Source organism: Rousettus aegyptiacus, unplaced genomic scaffold (assembly GCF_014176215.1).
Source record: "Rousettus aegyptiacus isolate mRouAeg1 unplaced genomic scaffold, mRouAeg1.p scaffold_m13_p_4, whole genome shotgun sequence".
Classification (NCBI taxonomy): domain Eukaryota; kingdom Metazoa; phylum Chordata; class Mammalia; order Chiroptera; family Pteropodidae; genus Rousettus; species Rousettus aegyptiacus.
In genome coordinates, this window is record NW_023416307.1 from 84,721,397 (window position 1) to 84,743,555 (window position 22,159).

At 34.3% G+C, this 22,159-nt stretch overlaps 1 long non-coding RNA gene across 1 annotated transcript; it reads right to left on the reverse strand.

Annotated features, from left to right (window-relative positions):
- Nucleotides 1-1,787: 1,787 nt before the first annotated feature.
- LOC118601698 lies at nt 1,788-18,180 on the reverse strand. The gene is made up of 3 exons (XR_004950529.1): nt 18,139-18,180; nt 12,687-12,861; nt 1,788-1,889 (listed from the first exon to the last, which is right to left on the reverse strand). It is a non-coding gene; the product is annotated as an uncharacterized LOC118601698 (long non-coding RNA).
- Between the last annotated feature and the right edge of the window lie 3,979 nt (nt 18,181-22,159).

Sequence of the window (22,159 nt, forward strand, 5' to 3'; positions counted from 1 at the left end):
AGAACTTTGGCAGCAGGTACACAGACCACCTGGTCATGGCCCTGGACTATACAGGTACCACAAGAGCCATGTGTAGCCCTGGTGGAGCCCTGGGGACAGGGCTTATGCAACAGGTTGTGGGTAGAACCCTGGATTTGCATTTAGCCCATACTCTTGCAAGGATCACTCCCAACGACAGTGGAGGGTTCACTGTTAATGGGGAGTTTTGTCCTTAGCCTCTGGCCCATTCCTTTCTGCACTGTAACATCGGTGGCGACCCTCTGGCCTGCTACCTTGACAAAACTGCCTGGTACCACGGGCCAGGGGCCACTCCTCTCCTAGCCACACTTCTATCTCAAGACGAGCAGGTGGCCTGTGTCTTCCCAGAAAAACAGGACTTATCCCTAATAGTTCCTTTGTCTGCTCTATCCTATCGCCCAGGCTGACAACAGGGGACAATGTCATGTCCTGGGCTCATGTATTTGCTGCTGTCCACAATGCTTCCTGCTGCTGGGTGTGTACTGAACTACCAGTGGAAGCAGCTGAGGGACTGCTGTGGCACATTACTGCAGCCATGGCTGAGAAGTGGATGTGGCTGCACACCTGGAACACTATACCTGAATGGGACTAGTGATGGCAGGCCGTGGAAGCACTGCTCCATCGTGATCATCGCAACTCTCCACCTCTTATAGGCTATGCCATTTCCAGTGAGTAGGGATGGCTGGCCGGAGAATATGTGGAATTGTGGGAGCAGACCCCTCACTGCGTAGAGCAAGTAAGATCTGTGCCCAGTCGTATCATGGGGTGGCTATCCCCCAAAATGTGTGCTAACATCACACTTGCTAATATTTCCAACATCTGGTTGAATGGGCAATGTTATGTCGCTACCTGCAAGGTATCTCTGGATCTGTGGACACTATGGACTAGTCCTACTTGCCAGCTGATTGGACTGGCTGTTGTATCTGGGGATGTCCCTATTTAGCTGGATGCATATTATTCACTTTGCCCCAACGACCTTATAATTGGGATCCAGTATATCACCACTGGCACTGGCAGAAATGAGAAGCATGATGGTTCTACTCCCTGCCGTGATTCATTCCAGAGATGGGATCCACAGATGTAGAATTACAGGTAAAAGCTTTAGCCCAGCACACCACACAGGCGTTGAATGCTGCATATTAAGGCTATAACCCTTTTTAATGAAGGAAACCATGCAAATGTGGAAAGTAGTTCTGCAAAACTGCATGGCCCTCGACCTTCTAACTGCTGCCCAAGGTGGCAACTGTGCCCTACTCCATGTAGAATGTTGTGTCTACATTCTGATCATGCTGAACAAGCACAAGCAACCCTCCAGGAACTGGATGCTAAAGTTCAAGTCATCCATGCCCTGGAGGAAGACCCCTTGACAACTTGTTGGAATTCCTTGGGGTCCTCCTAGCAGTGGACAGTAGCCATCTTAGCCTTTGCAGCCTGTAGCTTGGTAGTATTTCATTGTTCTTTATATCGTTGTTGTGGATTATGGGCCCAAGGTAGCACCCTCTGGGCCAGATCTTATAGTGCTGCCCTGTAGGGGTGGAATGTGGGTCCCAGGTCTGGTCGTGATCCAGGCTTGTGGCTGGGGACAGGACTCTGGATTTAGAATGTTGCATTAATGTAGTAGGGCACCTGTTCCTAACTTATGGAAGTATGATTCAGCTTATTGTATCACACATGTGTGGCAGAATGCCACTTTTATTCTCTGACATATATAAAGCCCATGCGGTCCCCTAGCACAGAAGTGTGCTCCCCACAATAAAGTTGGTGCTTGCCATTTCATTCTCATGTCTTCCAAATGGGCGTCTCACCACTGAAACCTTCCCTTCTTGATCGGCTGGGCACTGACAATGACTTACTTCAATTCTGTAGCTTGTCTATAAATAATAGAATACAGCAAAGTTTGTAGAATACTTGTGATTACATGTGTATAATTACATTATATGTTACACGTGATTCTGGCACCCATCTTGCTGGAGTCTATTACTCCCTTTCTGGCTTTGAAGAAATAAACAATTTTTTTTGTGGGCCACCTATATTGGGAGGCCCGTGTAGCAAAGAACTACAGACACCCTCTAGGAGAGGAAGGCAGCTTCTGCTTTCATGGGCAGCAAGAAACTAAGTCCTAAATTATAAAGCCACAGAAGTAAATTCTGCTTTCCCATCTGAGCCTCAGATGAGGTTGTAGACCCAGCTGACACACTGAACACACACTTTAGAGTCCCTGTCAGAGAATTCAACTAAGTCATGGCTGGATTCCAGACTTATAGAGATTGTGAGATAATGTTTGTTTTAAATGTCAAGGTTGTGGTAATTTGTTGTGCAGCAATAGATAACTAATGCAGGCCTGTTCTTTAGTATTAGAGAAAATGAAAACTAAATTTGAATAGGAACTGTGCCATGTCGGCAGGAATACAGCACAGTCCAAACTTGTCCTCTACCTCCTCTTCACCCTCAGAGCATTGTCCAAACGTCTCCACACTTGGACGGCAGGCTGATCAAAGCAGGGAGGGTATTTCACAATTGGGCTATAAAAGTGAGTCTTATAAATATTGATGTGAAAATAGAGGGACTGCAAGGTCAGAGTGTGAAAGAAATATATTGGGACTTTAAACTAGTTAGACTAAATTCACTGGACATTTCTTTATCTGTGCGTCTAATACTGTGGAACCTCCCTGAGATACCATTAAGGAAGGAGAGAGGATAGTTTGACAAAATGTTTAAAGGTAGTGAATAGTGGAAACCACAACGATGTCAGGTTTATGCCCCACTGAGCTTAGCCTGTTCAATGAACCAGTTACTCTTGCTGTATTGCAAGAATCATAGACTGTGAGCTAGAGATTGGAGCATTAAGCTCTGCTATTTAAAATAATCATAAACTTGATAAAGTTATCTAGTAAAATATTGAGTTCCTCCTATATAGTAGGCAGTAAATGGAATACTTTACAGCTGTTATACTATGTATTTCTCATAATAACTCCATAGACTATTACTGTTGGCTTGATTTTACAAGTGAGGAAAAACTTTAATTAGTTGTTCAAGGCCATTGAGCTAAGATTCACAGTCAGATTTATTGGATGCCAAAATCCTTGCTATTTCTATTATTTTATACTATCACTTTAAGTTGTTTTTTCTCAAACTGTAAAGTTTGTGAGGTTGGGGCAAAATATATAATTTAACACATAATGTATGCTCAGAAATTAGTAGCTTGGTTATTGACTTCCTATTCCCACACATATCATAATTAGTATCCAGTAAAATCAAGATGCATATCAAGGTGAATATCAAGAACATTCTTCGAAGTGAAAATAGATTTTAAAAAAGCAGCATTCTATTTTATAAAGTCTTAAAAGTTAAATCTGAGTATCTCTAAATAAATCTTAGACTTTTTATTTTTTAATTTTGTGTAGTACTGCAAACTAAGCTTTTCTCTAAGCCTGTTGAATAAGAATGGAAAAGTTGAGACAAAATGAGATCTAAAAACATGAAACTAGGACAAATGGCTCACATCTTCAACTCTTATAGAAGGTTCAGGGGTTTCCCTCCTTCACGTTGAAGCATTGCAGCCTACTTGTGTAGGAGAAGATCCCAGAGGTTTCATCCCTCCTGCACACCTTAAAACAACAGTGTGCCGTATTCGATTTCATGGATCAGTTAAATTTCAAAGATAAGTCTGGAACCTGATATAAGTCTGCCAAACAAACATAAACAACATATACAATCTACTACTTATTATCACTCTAATTTCGTTAGAGAAAAGATATTTTAATTTTAAAAAATAGAAAAAGCAGAATAAAGAACAGCCCCCTAAATGAACACATTTAACTTTAGGGAAAACACACTCTGCTTTCCCTTTTTCTAGTTTTGTGTGAGTGTGTCTTGCAGCAGACTTATGAAACTTTGACACTGATGGACATAACTCCTCAGATAGGCCTTTGAGAAACACATACCCAGAAGACTCATGAGCCCACCCTGGAGTGTAGAGTGTGGTTAGGATTTCAAGAGATGAGTGTGTGCTGGCTGTACTACGCTGTGTAGGAGTTCTGACTTGTCAGTGTCTGGCCAACGGCGCTGTGGTGAAAGGCTTCAAGTGGACACCATGTTGTGGTTTGCTGTTTTATAATCCCAGGAGCCTTCTGTGATCCAAAGCAGCAATTTCTAGTGGTTCCCAAAGGCCATAAAAATGTCTAATTCCACTGTTACATTATTTATTTATATCGTAACCACCCCCTGCAGCTCCTCCTGAGGTGCAGGCCGGAATGGTCATTGATTATGTTTGTGGAATGCTCTGTCCTTTGGGATATGGGAGTTGGACCAAGTGAATACCAACTGTGAAATAAAACTGAAGTCAGGAAGAGATCACATTTATGTTTTCCTCAATCTCCCCACTGAGTTTTCACCTTTCTTTTAGTCCCTGTTTCCTTGACTTCTCAGGATCCTGAGATAGAACACTATCAGAAAATCCGTATATGAAACATCACAGACTTCCAAGATCTCCAGGTCAACCTCATCAATATACACATGAGGAATCTGGGGCCTCGAAAGACACATTTTGCAAAAGTCACACATCATATTAGCAGCAGAAATGACTGTTAAAACAAGTAACAGTCCACTGCCTTTATTGAGAAAGAAATTTTTTATTTAGCTGAAGCATGGTTACAGCTTTTCAAAAGGAGCTTTGAAAATAAGAGTGAAAACAGTATCAAATCTTAAAATAAATGAATTGTTAGAAAGCACATATTTCATTTTTCTTCCTGGATCTCGAAAGAAAATAGTGCTTGCTTAAAAAATTATGAACTTTGGAAATAGCCTTAAATCTCGCTTCTGCCATTTAAAAGTGATGAAACAAAGGAAATTAAAAAAATATCTTTGTCCCTCCATATTGTTCAACAAAAAATAGCAATGACAAAACCAATCCTATAGGACTATTGTAAGAATGAAATAGGACAGCGTATATAAAACTCTTAGCTGAGTGCCTAGGCCATGATTTATACTACTATGGAAATGCTTACAATGAAGAATGGTGCTGCTTCTATTGCTTTTGCGAATGTAACTAATATCAAGTCTATCAGCTCAGCACTTAGAGAAGTCTGTGGTCTTGCATTTCCTATCAAACTGCTCTAGAGAATCCATCAAAGTCTCTGCTTTCAAACTTAGGACATTTTCATCTTTCACCTTTTCTTTTATTCCTTTTGTCCTATAGCCCATGAGCAGGCTGGAATTGTAGAATGAAATAATGACAAATTAAGAAATGTACTCAATGACTAATGTTTTACTCATAGAGAAAGAAACCTTCATATTCAAATATTTATTAAAACATTGTGGGGAAATGGTGAAATTGTTCTGACAGTTTCTATAATACAAGTTAAACATATACTTTCCTTATAGCCCAGTAATTCCATTCAAGATATTAACTTGAGAAAAATGAACACATATCTTCACACAAAAAATTTTAACAAGAATGTTTATAGTAGCTGTCTTCATAATAACCACAAACTGGAAATAACTTACATTCCCATCAATAGGAGAATGAATAAAAATATTATAGATAAATATATTATGGTATACTCACACAAGGGAATACTACATAGCAATAAAAAGAAAATGACTATTGATATAAGCAACAACATGGATGGAAAAGTGGCAATAGAAAACTTTCAGAATAACGGAAATATTCTACATCTTGACTTGAGTGGTAGATGTCTATGTTTTGCCAAAATTATCCACTTAAAATCTACGCATCTCACACTATGTAAAATACTTACCTAAAGCTGAGTTACAAGCACATCACTGTTCTATCTGTGTCAATGAAAAAGAATGCAATGGAAGAGAAAATATTTAAAATGTTTCCACTTTAATTGGGGGAAATAGAGTTAAAAAGGACCCTACCTAGCCACAAGGAAGTGTGAAGAGTTTTCTCTAGCTCAAGACCATATGTCCAAAGAGAAATTTATTATTTTGGAAAAAAGCAGAGAAAAGAGTAGTTGAACACCTACAAATGTAATAAATGTCTGTAGAAAAATAATATGTAAGAGGACTTTATATGTTAAAATAATAGTGACTGTTAAAGCCACAAATGTAATTTGTTCTGAGAAATCTATACAAATTTATTTTATTTTAAAAAAAACATTTGATATGCTGACCATGACATTTTACACTGATGTATTTAAATCAAAAAATAGAAATTCCTTTTAAGCTAACCACCAAAGCCCTGGAGATCTTGCTAGAACATCTACTTAAATTTTGGGGTTATTTTGACTTTTTTGATTATTACTATTTTAATAGATATATCTACCTTCATATACTTTGTAGTGTCTGTATTCTGATTTTTGCTACTTTTACAAAGACTATGAAAATAATTGCAATGATTTAGAATTTGCTCACCTGTCCTGAATAACTCTGTAAATTTACTTTTCAAACCGGCAAGCTAAATATCTATACTTAGTAAAGTATAGATTGTTTTTCTCTACACAGTGTGTTTCTTTATGAACCTACCTTCCACTGATTTCAAAATATTACTTATAGAAAATGTAAAATGTAAATGTATTACTTATAGAGAATGATTTGATAATTACAATGGTTTTTATTTTTGTATTTTAATGTTTTTCTTCATTTTGAATGGTTTTATTTTTTTATTTCATAGCAATAAATGTTCATTCTTTTGTTGCCTTTTGGATTCAATTTTTGAAAGATTAGTTTGCTATGAGCTGTCTTCACTTTCTTTCTCTATTCATTCCTCAGTGCCTTGCAACCTGACTTTTTTCCATCACTCTAAATGTTCTTAATTTTAAAAGTTATTTCCTTAATTGAATTTGGCAGCATTTGACACTTCAAAAAACTTCTTTTCGGTTTTCTTTACTATTACTCTCTCTGTTTTCATATCTAACAGAATGTTTCTTTAGATCTTTTCTTGGCTCTTCCTTTCCTCTTTAAGAGTTGTATTTCTTCAGGTTTCCATTCTTGGTCTATAGACCTCTCTTATTACTCCACATGTCCATGACTTTGACGCTAGTCTAAACATTGTTGACCCTCAAATCATCACCCTTGACCTTTCTTGAGCACTAGTTTCTCCTTCCCAACCACCTAATATAGGTTTTTCAAAGTGATCTCAGATTAACCTTTCTGGAAGCTAAACTTATATTCTTTCTGAACCAATTTTCATGTATTTATTATCTACTATGAACTCCATTTCACATTAAGTCTCTCAACTAGAAACCTTAAAATATCCTCCCATATTCTTTATAATATCTAAAAATTTTACCGAATTTTTTGCTACTCAGTATTCTCCTTGCCTCTATAATCTTTCAGGTCCTATTTCTCTTTTGTTTAGATTGTGGTAAAAGTGTCCTAACTTATCTCTTTGTTTCTATTTTACCCACTTTATTGTCCACGTTATTATTAGAGTTGTCTTCTTAAAACACCAAAAAAAAAAAAAAAAAAAAAACCCATTACGATTTCTAAAGGCACTACTCAGAGATTGCACATTGTTTCCTTAACACATAATAATGTAGTCACATCCTTTATTTATTTTTTAATCAAGTTTATCTAGAGAAACAAGCCAAAAGCTCTCATGGCATAAGACTCCTATATCTTTATTTTACTGGCAACACTTGAATCAATTTTTTTTTCTGTATTGCAAAAATCATCCTTAACCACATGGATACTGGAAGATGATATGTTTCTCAATTCCTCATTCTAGATTGTTTATAATCTCTGAAGCTTGGCAGATAAGAGAAGAATGGAAAGCTCAATATCTTAACTTCTGAACTGCATCAATTAAATTTACAATGCATTCAACATCAGTAAACCTGAGCTCCAGAAAATGTAAAGCAAGTTTCCTCTTTGGAAAAAGATAGTAAAACCCCAAGACTAGGTCAGACGGGTGCTTTGAGGCCAGCCAGAACTGATAGAGTATCAAGTATTTTCTTTAATAGTTATATCTAAGAACATAGAACCCAATATCTGATGTATATTGGGCTATCAAAAAATTCTTGCAGATCTAAATCTGAGCAAGAGAATTAAATATGGTGATCCATATTTCCATTTTCATTTCATTCATCCATGCATACAAAAGGATCTGGGTAACTTATTTCAGAAGAGATTATAAGCTCTGGGAAATTGCTTGAGTCATTAGGCTACAACTGTGTTTGGAAGCCTGTGTGAAAAGAAGCCAGAAATCACTGTGTGCTGGCAAGTAACTTCTTTCTTAAAAGGTGCTGAGGAAGATGTGCATAAGGTTATGAACTAATGTGTTCAAATAATGCTATGCATTTAATATCCTCTGAAGATGTTATGAATAGCTTTGATTGGCAGTATCACATGCTTCAAAGAATATTTTACCAGGATAGAGAAGACCTATGTTTGCCTGTCTTTGACACCTACTAGTTTTGTAACCACAGGCAAGTCTTCTTTTTTCACTGCATTTCACTTTTCAGATCAGGAAGTAGAGCTAAAAATAGTTGTTTTGAAGATTAAATGAGATAAAAGTATTGAAACATGCTTTGTATAAAACTTTGAAAAGGATGGGTTGCTATAAACTGTCTAGTTTGCATTTAATAACGTTTACATTTCCTTAATGTAATTATTTAGTAATGCAGAGATGAAAGTTGCTATAGAATTCTACTCTTAAACAGAAGACACTGTAACTTTGATGGGTAAAAATAATTTAGAAAATCAAAAATGTTGACGTATCTACCCACAGGCAGGGAGATGAAGGCCTGAACCTTCAATGTACCAACATTAGTCTAATGTAAATACCTGTATTTTTGACTTATAGTAGCTACTTTGTTTCATAAGTATGTATGCACGTATGTATTTCTAATGCTACATTATTGGCTATAGTTACAATGAATTAACATCCTGAAACACAGCCAGATTATGGTGAATAAAGAAAGGAAGATTGAAGTTACTCTAGGCAATCTACTCTGTGTATGTTCTTTGTGAGAGTAAGCAGAATGGTGGTGGACATGTCAAAACCCAGGAGAAAAATTACAGCATGGTGAGAGACGTGGCAACAATGCAGATGAGTCTCATGGGAATCCAATGACGATAGATCCTTTTTCTTTTTTTTTAACAAGAAAAACAGTACCTACTGGCATGGCCAAAGAGACTGATGAACTCATTAGAAATTTAAGAGAGCTTCATTATGTGATCTACTGAGTGCATCTAAAAGACAAAGCCCCTCATTTTTATGCACATTATTTTGTTTTCAAAATGGCTGTAATATTATGGGGGCAGTACGTCACAAATAAAGCTATGTTTTATAAATAGATGCCAATGGTCCAAATCAAATAAATCATTTTGTATACACACACAGAATGATCCTGTTTTGTATTTTGTTTTGCTTTTCCATTTATATCTCCATGTGGGCATTAAGTATCCATCATCTAACATAAATATATTCTAATTTTGCATGTTGAAATGAATGAGTAATCTTAAATCTTACTCTACCAAGAATTGGATCAGGATCCTGTGTGCCATATGAGTTGGATTGAGATTTTGGCTGTGTTCATGTTTTCTTCATGCAAATGACATCTTAGGAAAATGTGTAAAAACCTAGCATAAAAATATATTACATGAAGATATGCTACAGGATATGTCCAAAGGGTGTTTGAAGAATTTGGAACACACACTGGAAAACTTTGTGAAGTTAAGGGTCAGTTGTTCCATTTTAGTCAGGAACTAATGTGGTTCCAAACTTCTATATTATTCTGTAAAAATTTATCAACACAGTACTAAGATTATGCCATTTACTGGTTTCAGATTAAATTTAAATCTCATATACTTCTAAGCTACCTATCATGATGCAAATAATATTTTAAAAATCCTAGAATCCTTGTTGTCTATACTTCCTAACTTCAATTACATTTTAGCTTTCTTTAATGCAAGCTACTTCTTGCTCCGTAGACAGTCTAACATTCCACCCTGAAATTCCAGCATCACCCTAAATTGCATTATACCACTCTAAAATAAACTTCATCTCATGAGCATTTTTATTAATAGTATTTCACTTTGAACTGAATTTAAAACAAAGTGCTATGGCAATTTCCTGAGCAATAATTAGAATTTACTGCTGCTTTTCTTCATGTGGTAACCTTTCATCACATACATAAGATGGATGGCAAATCCAGCCAATTAAAATCCAGACAATATTTTTTTTACCTTTTTATAACTAGAGTTGAATTTGCTTGAAGGAGGCATGCTAACCTTAATTACTCTCACTGTTTACTTACAACATGGTAGTAAGTAAAATTTCAAAGGAAAATCATAGATTATAGTGAAATTTCTAAGCTTTCTACGTGAGCTAATGGCTTCTATGTGCAGGTGTAGGGCTTCCTGTAGCAGTATGTTTCTACAGCTGTTGTCTCTGACTGTGTTGGAGTTTGTCCTTAAAGAATAAATGAACACAATAATCAAATGTTATCCCCCATATAAATCTTTGTTTATTCATTCTTAATGTGGTAATAACTGAAAAACTCTTTGTTAATTACCAAGCAGGAAAAAAAAAAAAAAAACTTGGTTGTGAGAATTTTCTTTCTTGCTTAACAATTACTGATTATATTTGTTTTTTAGTATTACCATCTTTTTGGTCAAAGTTGAGGAAATTTGTAGAACCAGTTAGCCAGATCATTCATAGACATGTTCCACAAAAGGTATAATACGTAAATTCCCTGACTCAAAATTATCCTCTTCCCATAGGTACATAATAGTAAGATATTGACATTTTTTGAAGCAACAACAATTTTCTAATCCAAACTTGTCTTTTAAAAAATGATAAAAGTGAATCCTGGTGAGAATGAATGATGTGGTCAGTTTCACAGAGACAGAGCATAGAAGGAAACACAGTCCTATATGCCAGCTGCTTCTCTAATGAGTGCAATTTAGGTTAATAATCTCCTTGTTTTAAAATAAAAATAATTATGGGGGTAACTGAGCCTATCAGCTAGCCATTCTTTAATGTGAATGGATTTAAATTATTTTCTTCTTAGCTGATATCAGTTGCAGAAATGAGGGGACTAATGAGCATTTGGGGGAAGGGAAAGAGAGTTATTGGAATCTTTGGCAGAAAAAATACAGTGTCAAAAGTCGGAAGATGAGGACAAGAAATTGGAGTTAAAAAAAAAAAAAATGAAGGTATGACTAAATCCAAAAAGGAGAGGTGGGCAAAGGGCACCGAACAGACTCAACCTACTTTGGTGTCTAAAGAAATATCTTCTCATCTATACCAGTTAACATGTGGTTGAAGGTAAGTAGCAGAAAACCAGATAATGGTAGTTTATGTAATAAAAATCTTTTAAGTTATTTAAAACAAACATTTAACTACTTATTACCTAAGATTGAGATAGACAGTTCAAAGGGAGATTATTTTATCTTTCTACTCCACTCTTTTTGTCGTGAATACCTTCTGTATTTATGCATATTTATCCACTTATAGCAGCAAGATGTCTGCTGTAGCTCATGACATCAAAATTTCAAGCAAAGGCAAAAAGGTAATATGCAAAACTCTTTTCATGGAAATGAAAGTCATCTTTTACCACTGGAAGAAAAAATTAGTACTTATGGTAAAAAGTTTACCACATTATATTAACTGTTCTTTGAAACAATACAATTGAAACAGACAACACATCTACAAACACATGCAGTTTAAATTATTATAGGTTGAATTTATGTTAGCCATATTAACTTACCAATAGTTTGATTTCACCATTATTAAATTATTAGAATATATAAATACATAAAAATAGTCTGAATGTTATCATTTCCTAGATATTTTTTGTATCTTAAGGTACAATTGGTTTATAGTATTGTGTATAAATAATTAAAATTAAAATGCCTAAAATTTAGTGGTCTAAGTATTATAAGTTTATTACCTTTTGGTTTTATAGATCATAAGTCCAACATAGGTCCCACTGGGTTAAAATCAAGATGTTGACAGGGCTGTGTTTCATTGTAGAAGTTCTAGAAAAGAGTCCATTTCTCTGTTCTCCTCAGTTTCTAAAGGCTATTTGCATTACTTGACCAGTATCCTTCGTCCTCCATGGTCAAAGCTAGCAATGCCATGTAGAGTCATTTTCATATCACATCTCCCTCTCTCACAACAGCTTGATATGGTTCACTATTTTAAGGACTTGTGATTAGGCTGGACCCACCCAGATAATTCTGGATAGTCTTCCCTATTTTATGACCTTTAACTTTAATAACCTTTGCAAAGTCTCTTTTACTGTGTAAAGTATCATGTTCACATGTTTTAGGGATTAAGGCATAAACATCTTTGGAGGCACAGGGCGCTTTTTGCCCACTACCATTGCTAATCTTTTTCTAAGTTTAATGAAAATTATTCACCGTTGCATTCTGAGATAATTTTAAAAGTGTACTTTACTAGTTTGTCTTTAAAATTTGAAATATCCCATGGTCGATTTTCAAAAAACTTTTATTAAGATATAACTTTTTTTCTTTTTTTGCATATAACTTTTGAAGAGAAAATTCTTCCCCCCTGTGAATATACTAGATACATATAAAGGTTGGTTTTATTTTTTAAAGTTTAAATATGTGTGTATATATCTTCCAAGAATGTCTGCATAAGAAGTCTAAAATTCCATTGTTGCCCAAATAAACCAAAGTAGATATATTATTGTGAAAAGGGGTTGACTCAAATAAAACAAACTATAAATCACCTCTGCCAGGTCAGATCAGGCCAATCAGAACATCCCAGCAGATGATGATGTATCACACTCCATTGTGTGAGTATACCTCATCATTTGGAGACACAGGAATTTTCTCCTTTCTCTTCTCAGATAGACTATCTTTGGAATTTGTAGCTCTGAGTGATTCCAGGCTTGTTATACTTTTCTGGAGAAAACAAAAAAGAAAACATTCTTTTTAAAATAATATAGTATTGGAGAAAAAACATCTTTATGAGTTTTTTAAATTTTATTTTTAAAAGTAGAATATTTTTTGAGATATTAAATGTTTTCATTAACAAAACAAAAAACTTATTTAATTAGATTTTTGCGTAAGATAGGAGTGATAATAAATCATCATAATCTATACTAAATGATTATTTGCTGTATATAATTTTTGATTGGGAGAAATGAACCCATATAGATTAAACTCAATGATATTTTAACTAATTACTAAATTTTAATTAAAATATATTATACCTGGTTTTCTTAGTTACATCTCTCCAAAATGAAGAAAATTTAAAAGTTTTCTTGCTTTTGCATCTTATCAGGAAACTCTTTCCTCTAGAACAGACATTTTAAGAAACGGGAAGCTGAGGAAATACCTACAACACAAAACTAAACTTCGGACGATTTATATTAACTTTTATTAAACAACTTATATCAAGATAACAAGAAAGATGTGTTAAGCATTCAATATGTTTTTTGCTTCCTTGATTTAATAATATACACATTCATATAGCTTTGACTTTTTCAATGACAATTCATGTCAGAAGAAGGTATCACCTGAATGATAGATTACCTCCACAGACAGCTGTCAAAAATTATACCCATTCCTACATGCATTTATCTCTTTACCCACTAAATGTTGAAGACAATTTCCATTCACCTGGAGTCTGGGTTGGTTCTATAACTTGCTTTGACCAAAAGAACGTAGTATAAGTGATACTGTGCCAGTTCTGAATCTAGGCTTTAAGAGGCCAATTATTTTCCACTCTCATTTTGTTAAAATCCAGTTACCATGCTGTGAGGATGCAAGTCCAGACTACTGAAGAAAGGGAGGCCAAATGAAGCCCAACCAAGTGCCCAGCTAACAATCAACATCAATTGCTAACTATGGGAGTGAGGCCCTCTGAGACATCCAGCCTCAGCTGTGCTACCACATATGCAGATGAAGGTAACCACACTAATAACTCTAGCCAATAACATAGAGAGAAAAATCATGTAGCTGTGCCCAATCGAACACAGAATCATGAAGAAAAAAAGCAAAAACGCTGTTTTTAAGCCAAGTTTTGTTTAGTTACAAAATAATAGATAACCAAAGTAACAAGTATTTAGTAATGCCAATCCCTGTTTTCATAACTAAATCTCCCTATCAAAAAATAGACACAAAGATTTTTTAAAAGCAAAGACTTAAAGATTCTTAAGTTTTACAGATAAAATATCTATTATTGTTATGTCATTCTCTTTGCCTCTATTTATTTATATTAAACTCAATTTTTTTTCCTTAGGATTAACAATGTATATCATGGCTAGTAGATTAGTAAAATTGATTTTTCTGTGAGAGGCTTAAATTACAATATTTAGAATACATCTAAATATTAAAGCAAATTTTTCCTAAAACTGCATTTGTAATAGTGTTTTATTAATGTAGACCTTAGAATTTTGAAATAAAGTTTCTCTCTGAGAATGAAACAATTAAAAAAATATGAAGCAACTTATAGTAATATGAGTTGGGAAGAGCAGACATTAGCAGATCATACTTTAAGAGATAATTTATTAATGGTTTGGCGGTGACCAGGGTATGCCTCAAGTAGATATGTCTGAAATGTGATCAGACATGATCAAATATGAAAAAGAAAATTGCAGACTATTCAATCATGTTGTACCTTGCTTGACTTAACATAATGATGCTTGTGGAGACTGAAAGAGAAAAAAGACACTGTAGAACTTGAATTCTCACTGTTTATCCAACGCCATGCAGAAAAGCAGCGTTCTGATTCAAGAGGCCAAAGTTATTTAGATAGAAGAATTGCTAGAGTAGAGAAGGATTATCCATCAATTTACATAGCTTTGTGCTATCCTATGAGAATATCCAACTTCCCCTCTCCAAATTTCAGTTTCTCTAAACAGTCTTATGACTTAACTTTCAGGTTTAAATAAACTTTCCTATTAGAATTAAGTTGCTTCCAGTGTACACAATTGACTGTGATTCTTGGGAAAGGAAATTTTTTCAGTATAGGGAATACCGAGCTATTGAATTATTATAGAATATAATCCTCCCATAAAATACATGATAATAGTGAGTGAAGAACAGTAGACCCAATTTTAAAAGGTGAATATGTGACCATAATAAACTAGGATCACTTGGTGGATATAAGTTTCATCCCATGCTCAGATTATAAATAAAATCTGTGACCTAGGACTGTCACAAATGAATACATGCCGTGGACTCTTGGTTCTCATACACTTAGTTGAAAACATAAATGTTAAATCTATAAATATCAGATTCTAGAGTATGCATTGCTATCTGTCTGATATATAGTATTACTTTAAAATTAATTAGTGATTCTTAATAACTCAGCCTCATCAAATCTGAATATGTTTATAAAATTAAATTACTGACCCAGGTATTCACAAGTATTTATGCTACAATTTATTATCACCCTCCTCCTCTACTCAAGTATTCAGTAGACATCTCTCTCCCTCTCTTTCCTGTTCCTCCCTACTCTCTTTCTTCCTACACTTTTTCTTCCTCCCTCTTCTTTCCTTCTCAAATCTTTCAAAATTGGTATAATAATACAATTGAAGTTTTATTTTTCTAAACTTCTATTTTCTATATATCTATTTCTCGGAAGTGAGAGTATGTGAGCTGAAAAACATTTGTGCACACATGTGTTTGAGTCACAGGAAATGAATCAAAATTCATGAGCTCGGTTGTAAATTGAGTGATCATATACCTTGGTTTGCCTGGGACAGTACTGTTATCCAAGCATAATTTTTAGTAATGTTCCTTTTCATTTTCAAAAGTGCTCCATGTTTTGGAAGAAAAATTTTATGATCACCTTAGTCTCAGAAAATTTTGAAAATAGGTAAAGAGTGAATTAAAATACGTATTAATTGTAAGTTATTGCTTTTTCATTCATATGTGTTAGAAAATGATATGAATATCAAACTGAGTTTTCCAAAAGCTAATATTAAATTGTTGTCTAGGAGTCTGACTGCTAACCAGTTTAAATCTCCTCCCAATCAATGACTTCCATCAACACTCTCTCACTCTTCCTCAGATACTTCCAACCTCTTGAAAAATGCAAACTGTAAAAATACCTCTGGTTTAAAGGTATTACAGTATGGTACTGAATACTGAGTAATAAAATAAGGGTTCCTTAACTTTTCAGTGTATTAGACATAAGACCGGGAGGAGACAAGAAACCAAGCAGTCAATTAAAAATTTCAAAAAAACCTTATTCCCCTCCCTTCCAAAAAAAAAAAAACGTAAAATCAGAATTTACATGTTAGATTACAATTTACTGACTTAAATTTCACATTGTAGATGTGAAATAGTACATTTTGTAATAGTAAATGACTTCAAAAAACCCAAAGTTTTACTCTTTCTCTTTTGGGTACTTCCACGAATTATTCTCAATATCGTTTATTTTATTTAAAACTATTTTATAAAACTCATATTTCCATGAAATTTTCTAATTATATAACATTTCATTCCACTTCTTCTTATGTTTGTGAAGAAATGGTAGCACATTGAGGAAATAGGAGTGTATTATGTAAGAACATGAATTCTGGAGCTAGAAGGCTATGGTTCAAGGTTTGGCTCTGCCACTTATTGCTATATAATCTTGGGCAAAGAATTAACTTTTTTACCTGTACAATGGGAATAATAGCCCTACCTCATAGTTGCTTTTTTTTTTTTTTATGAATAATCACTTAATATTGTAAAGAGTTTAGAATAGTGTCTATCACATAACATGCACTAGAGACTATTTGTTAAAAAATAAATAAAATACCAAGTTTGGCTTTAGACCAGTGGTATGTTTGCTCCCAAATTGTTTTCCAATGCCAATCTATGTCTCAGCTTTTTTGTAGCATTTTTGATAAAAATATTAGTCTTAGTATCAGATATCTAACATAATAACAGGAAGGAACTGAAAAAAATGAGAATTATTTGAACAACTTTACTTTTCTCAACTTTCTTGTTTTTTTCCAATATTTTTATCTTGACATTGGATGTGTGAGTTCTATCAAAGAAGATGAATTGGGACTAATGTTTCTATCAGATACATATAAGCTGAGTAAAGCTGATTGTACACCAGTAGAATTAAAAGTATATAATGAAATGTATAAAAAGACATAGACAGACTCTTGAAACCTCTTCTCCAAGTAACAAGAGTAATGGAGGCAGGATACTCTATCTTTGTACTAAGACTGGCCTTGTAGGTATGACATCTACTTAAAAGGACCCTGGGCTTGGTTTAATGCTCTATTGTTGCCATCTTGAAACTTTTAATAATATTTGAACTAGGAGCCCCACATTTTAACTTTGCACTGAGTCCTGTAGGTTATATAGCTCATCCTGCCCTGTGCTTCATCAAATATAATATGAATATTCCCTTACAGAATTATAAAAGTCCAGGTTATGTAATTTTTTTTTTATATATATTAGCAACAGGAAATATGTGTTTCAAATAATCTGAAGTAAAAGTTTCTACTCCAAATATTACTTGAATGGCATATCACAATATTCCTCAAATCCAATATCACTGAAGCTGGCTGGACATATTGTGCTTCTTCAATATGTTATCTTCCTCCAAGTCATTATGCTTAAATCTTCAGTCATTTTTGACTCTTCCCTCTCTTTTACCTCTCAGAGTCGATCAATTGCTGAAAATTATTGATTTTCCTTCATAATAACTATCACCTATTCCTTCCTTCCCATTCTCGTAGCCACACCGTATTGGAAGCTCTTATTATTTTTCCTCTAATTTATTTCAATAGCTTCCTTACTGGTTTCCTGATCCATTCTTGCACACAACACCAAATTGGTTTTACCTCTTTTCCTAAGCTTTATTTTCCTAAACTATAGCACTGATCATGTCTTCCCCGGCTCAAAACCTTGAAGACTTTCCATTTCCTTCAGAATTAAACCTCTATTCCTTAGTGTGTCATTTATCTAACTGACTTAATCACAATCTACTCATCCAAATTTATCTCTCTAAATCTTTTCATATTACTTATGTTAAAGTTACACCTGACTCCTTACAGGTAATCAGATTTACTATGTATTTTTCTAATTTGGTTAACTACTAATTATATTTAGTCATGGAGTATATTTGGAAATAACTGAGAAAATTGAGAGCTGAGAAAAAGAGAATAAAGATAAAAAGATTTAGATCAGAAGGAGTCTTGTAAGCTGTTATGCCCCGACTCGTACCTCCATGAACCACCAAGAAGCCGACACCGATGCAAGAGCAAGAGGGAGTTTATTTCAGACTCGAGTCCAGACCGCAGTCCGCACACCAACACAGCAGTGAGTAGGAGGTGGTCCCGAACATGGGGCTTCATGGGTATTTGAAGGGAAAAATCATAAGCATGGGGAGTGATGTCTTGGCGTTACAGGATTGGTACAACGAGCTTGTCGCTTAGCAGGATTGGCTGGGTGATGGCGCCAAGGAACAAGGCGGGGAATTTGGTGAGTTACTTTCCATAGTGGCTCTGATTGGCTGAGTCTAGGGTGGGGTGATCGTCTTGCTATCTGCAGCTTCTCCGGGAACTGGCCTGTGCTTAAGATCGAGTCTTATTCCTAAGATGGAGTCACTTTGGTTGTTCATAAGCCACATGAGAATCTGGCTTTTATTTTGAATAAGCAAGAAGACATGAAGTGTTTAAACAGAAAAGTGAGATGATCGCATTTTATTTAACCAGGTCATTGATTACTTGGCGGAAAACAGACTGAGTGTGACAAGAGAACACAGGGATTTTAATTAGAAAAGTATATATGTGAATAAAGTGGACAAGTTCAAAAAATATTTAGAAGATAGATTCAATAACATTTGAAAATTGATTGAATATTGAATTAAAGATAACTATTTTTTTCACTTATAATTCAGTGTGACTGATGGGTTCACTTCCTAACAGGGAACACAGGATAAGTAGCAGGTGGTGGTAGCAGTGAGGAGTAGGTAGGCCTTGGATGTGAGGAAAGAGTCACTGATCAGTTTTGGATATAATGAGTTATTTAAAGAATATTTCCTGGAGGCAGTGGGAGAGACATTAAAAAGCAAGAACCCCAAGACAAATGTCGTTTAACAGCTTTGCGTGTAGTCAATTTTAATTAGTCAAATTTAACAAATTTTTGTATGTACAATTTCAAAAAGAAAGAAAAGTAATATCTTTAAGAAATATCAAGGATATACAGATCAGAAACAAAACAGAGGATTTAATAGCAAAATGATAGATTTAATTCTGACTGTAGGTTGCATTTTTAATCTTCCAATTCATCTTTTACTTTTTAGATTAATTTTTATCTCTTTGAAGAATTACAAAGAGAAAAAAAGAACCTACCAACCATGGTGTTTTATTGTTTTGGAAGTTTTCTTTTTTTGACTGAAAAAAAGCTTCTGCTAAGTATTCAAATTTAACAAAATTTACAACCTAGGGAAATGATGAGAATAAGGAAAGTGAGAGGTCTTCTCATTTTAATAGAGATGTCAAAATCCTTCTGACAGTAATTTTCAAACTAAAATGATTGCCACATTTTGTTGATCAAAGATAATTTTGCCTTTAAGTTTCTGCTTGGTACTTAGCTCTTTTTAATGGTAAAAGATATTATACATCCTCCCACCTGGTATTATAGCATGCACAGCTATAATGAAGACAGATTAGTGCTATTTACCTACTGACACTGACAAGAGTAGCTTGTCTTTGTTCCTCTATTTTATCATTAAACTCTTGTTTTTCAGCATTACATCCTCTGGAAACAGCATGTTGCAGTTTTGAATACCAAAGGAAAGGTATTTAAACAGCATTAATGGCTTGGATCACCTCCCAACTAAAACCAAGGAAATTCAGGCTTAATGCTTTCTCTATCCCTAATTTACATGTTTATGGAAATAATGTAATGAGCTTGAAAAACATTTATTTTTTTGTGATAGAGAGAGGTATGGACATGAAAAAGGAGAGAGATAATTTCTGGTTTTATAAATATATACACATATTTTGGTTTATTTCAAAGATTCCAAATTTCTAAAGAAAGGTACGTAAATCTTACGTTCACCCTAGCACTATATATTCTCTTGTAGATGCCAGATAGGAAAGAGATAACATTGAAAGATAAGTTAAAATTTCTAAGAGATTACATTGAGATGAATATTGGGAAACTTCAGTTTGAACATTAACTGAAACATTTTCTTTTGGAGTCTTCAAATTTTTATTGATTAATCTCTGATTATTCTTGGTGACCAAGAAAATCAGTAACTTTTTATTAGTTTATCCAGAGATCATGAGCAAGATTTCAATGAGAATATGAGAGCAGAAGGCACATAGGCTATTGAGGTTTACATGCCATTCTGGACTAAGGAATGGGAGGCAGTGGTCTGGGACTGTAAAAGGAGAGTAGGCAATTAACAGGTAGATGAGAAGGAGCAAACATGCAGTAAACAAATTCTTGCTTGGCCACTCAGAAACAGTGGGAAACAGAGGAAAGCCTAAAAAACAGACATTCTCTTGGATCCTCCCTGTGTACCACACTTAATCCATACATGCTAAGGCGAATATGGTAAAGTGAACAGCACCCTTCCTTTGAGCATGTTTTTCTATCTGAATTTCTTTAAGCAGGTGAGAGAAAGGGTTAAAGTTTCTTTCTTAGTCTTTTGTATCTTAAAAGTACCAACTTAAAATAGTCAATATTCCAAAATAATTTTTGTGGGGTGCCAAATTCAGTTTTCCTTCAGTTTCTTCCTCTATGAGGTCATGGAGAATAAGACAGTGTTTAAAGATTTTAGGCACTAGATACAAGCTTGGTTTTAAATCTAGTATTTTGTTTTCTCATTAACCATGGGGTAATTATTAACTAATAATTAATAATAATAATAATAAGCCCCAGTTTCATCATTCATAAAATTTAAGATAAGCTATTAATCACTTGACAGAGTTCTTTTGTGAATAAACTGAGCTTTACCTGTAAAGCACTTACCACATTAAACAAGATATAATTGTTTATATTTGAATAATTATGTGTTTAACAATTATTTGAGTGTTACCAAAATTTGTGTTTTAATAAGTTTATCATAGAAATAATATAAGCAAACACATAAAACACAAGTTTACTTACAAAGTTATAAGCCATTGTAGATGTTTTAGACTTGTTATTGGACCAAAAAATAATAATATCTTTTAATTTGAGTTGAGTTTCAATACATACAAAAAAAGCACTGTATGGGTTAATCTCCTGCCTTCCGCATAACCCATAACCCAACATTGCACATCTTCCAACACATACTTTCTCAGTTTCTGAAAATGGTCAAGAAAACCCTACAAAAGCTACTTCCTCTACTTTTTTTTTCCTTAAGAAAATAATGGAAGCAGATGAACTAACTGCTTTTCTAGGATGGTGCACAGAAGTGAAGGTTATGTGACTTGTCACATTCCCATGATTTGAGAGCTTTGGTGCTATGCAATTGGAAAAATAAATAACTAAGAATTGCCATGGAGCATGTACTTAGACTCCCTTAAAGTTTCAAAGCAATATCTATAAATAATTTCTTTTTTGAACTGAACCACTTAAATGTGATTTTTTTACACTAAACCATGTAGGATACAGACTTACAAGAAATACATTATCTGTAACTGAATATTTGAGAGAAAGATCTCTCACTCTGCAAAAACTTTTAGGATAGGAATTTGAGTCTACAGGGTTTCTCAGAAAGTCATGCCAGTAGTAAGAAAAGTAATAACATATCTAAAGAGGGTGGTCGGGAAATAATTTACAAAGTGTGAGAAAAGATCTTTACATATGGGAAAAGAATTTCACAATTTAGTGCGGTGATGTTAATAGTAAGTTTATGAAAACCGTTTCTCAAAGGTGTTCAACTATTCAGCTTTCTTTAAAAGTTGCATATAATTAATCACTGCTTCAGGGTGAGGTATATTCCCTTTCCAAGTTATGAGAATCTGCTGTGGAGGAGACATATACAGAATAGGCAAAAGCTATAAATGTATTTTTCATCTATTTGTTCATACCCTTTGTTTTTAATTGTTTTTGTGAGATATTTAATGTTTTGTTTGTCAATGTCATGAAATTTGCGAGGCATTGTTCTTTTTTGGTTTAGTTGGTTACTAGTTTGCTGAATTTAGGAAAGGTATGGTAGCCTTTTTAAATAAACTGTAAATAAGGTGATGAGTAGAAAGGCTTATTTTTGTAAATTGCTTTTTTCCCATTATTCTTAAGGAAAATT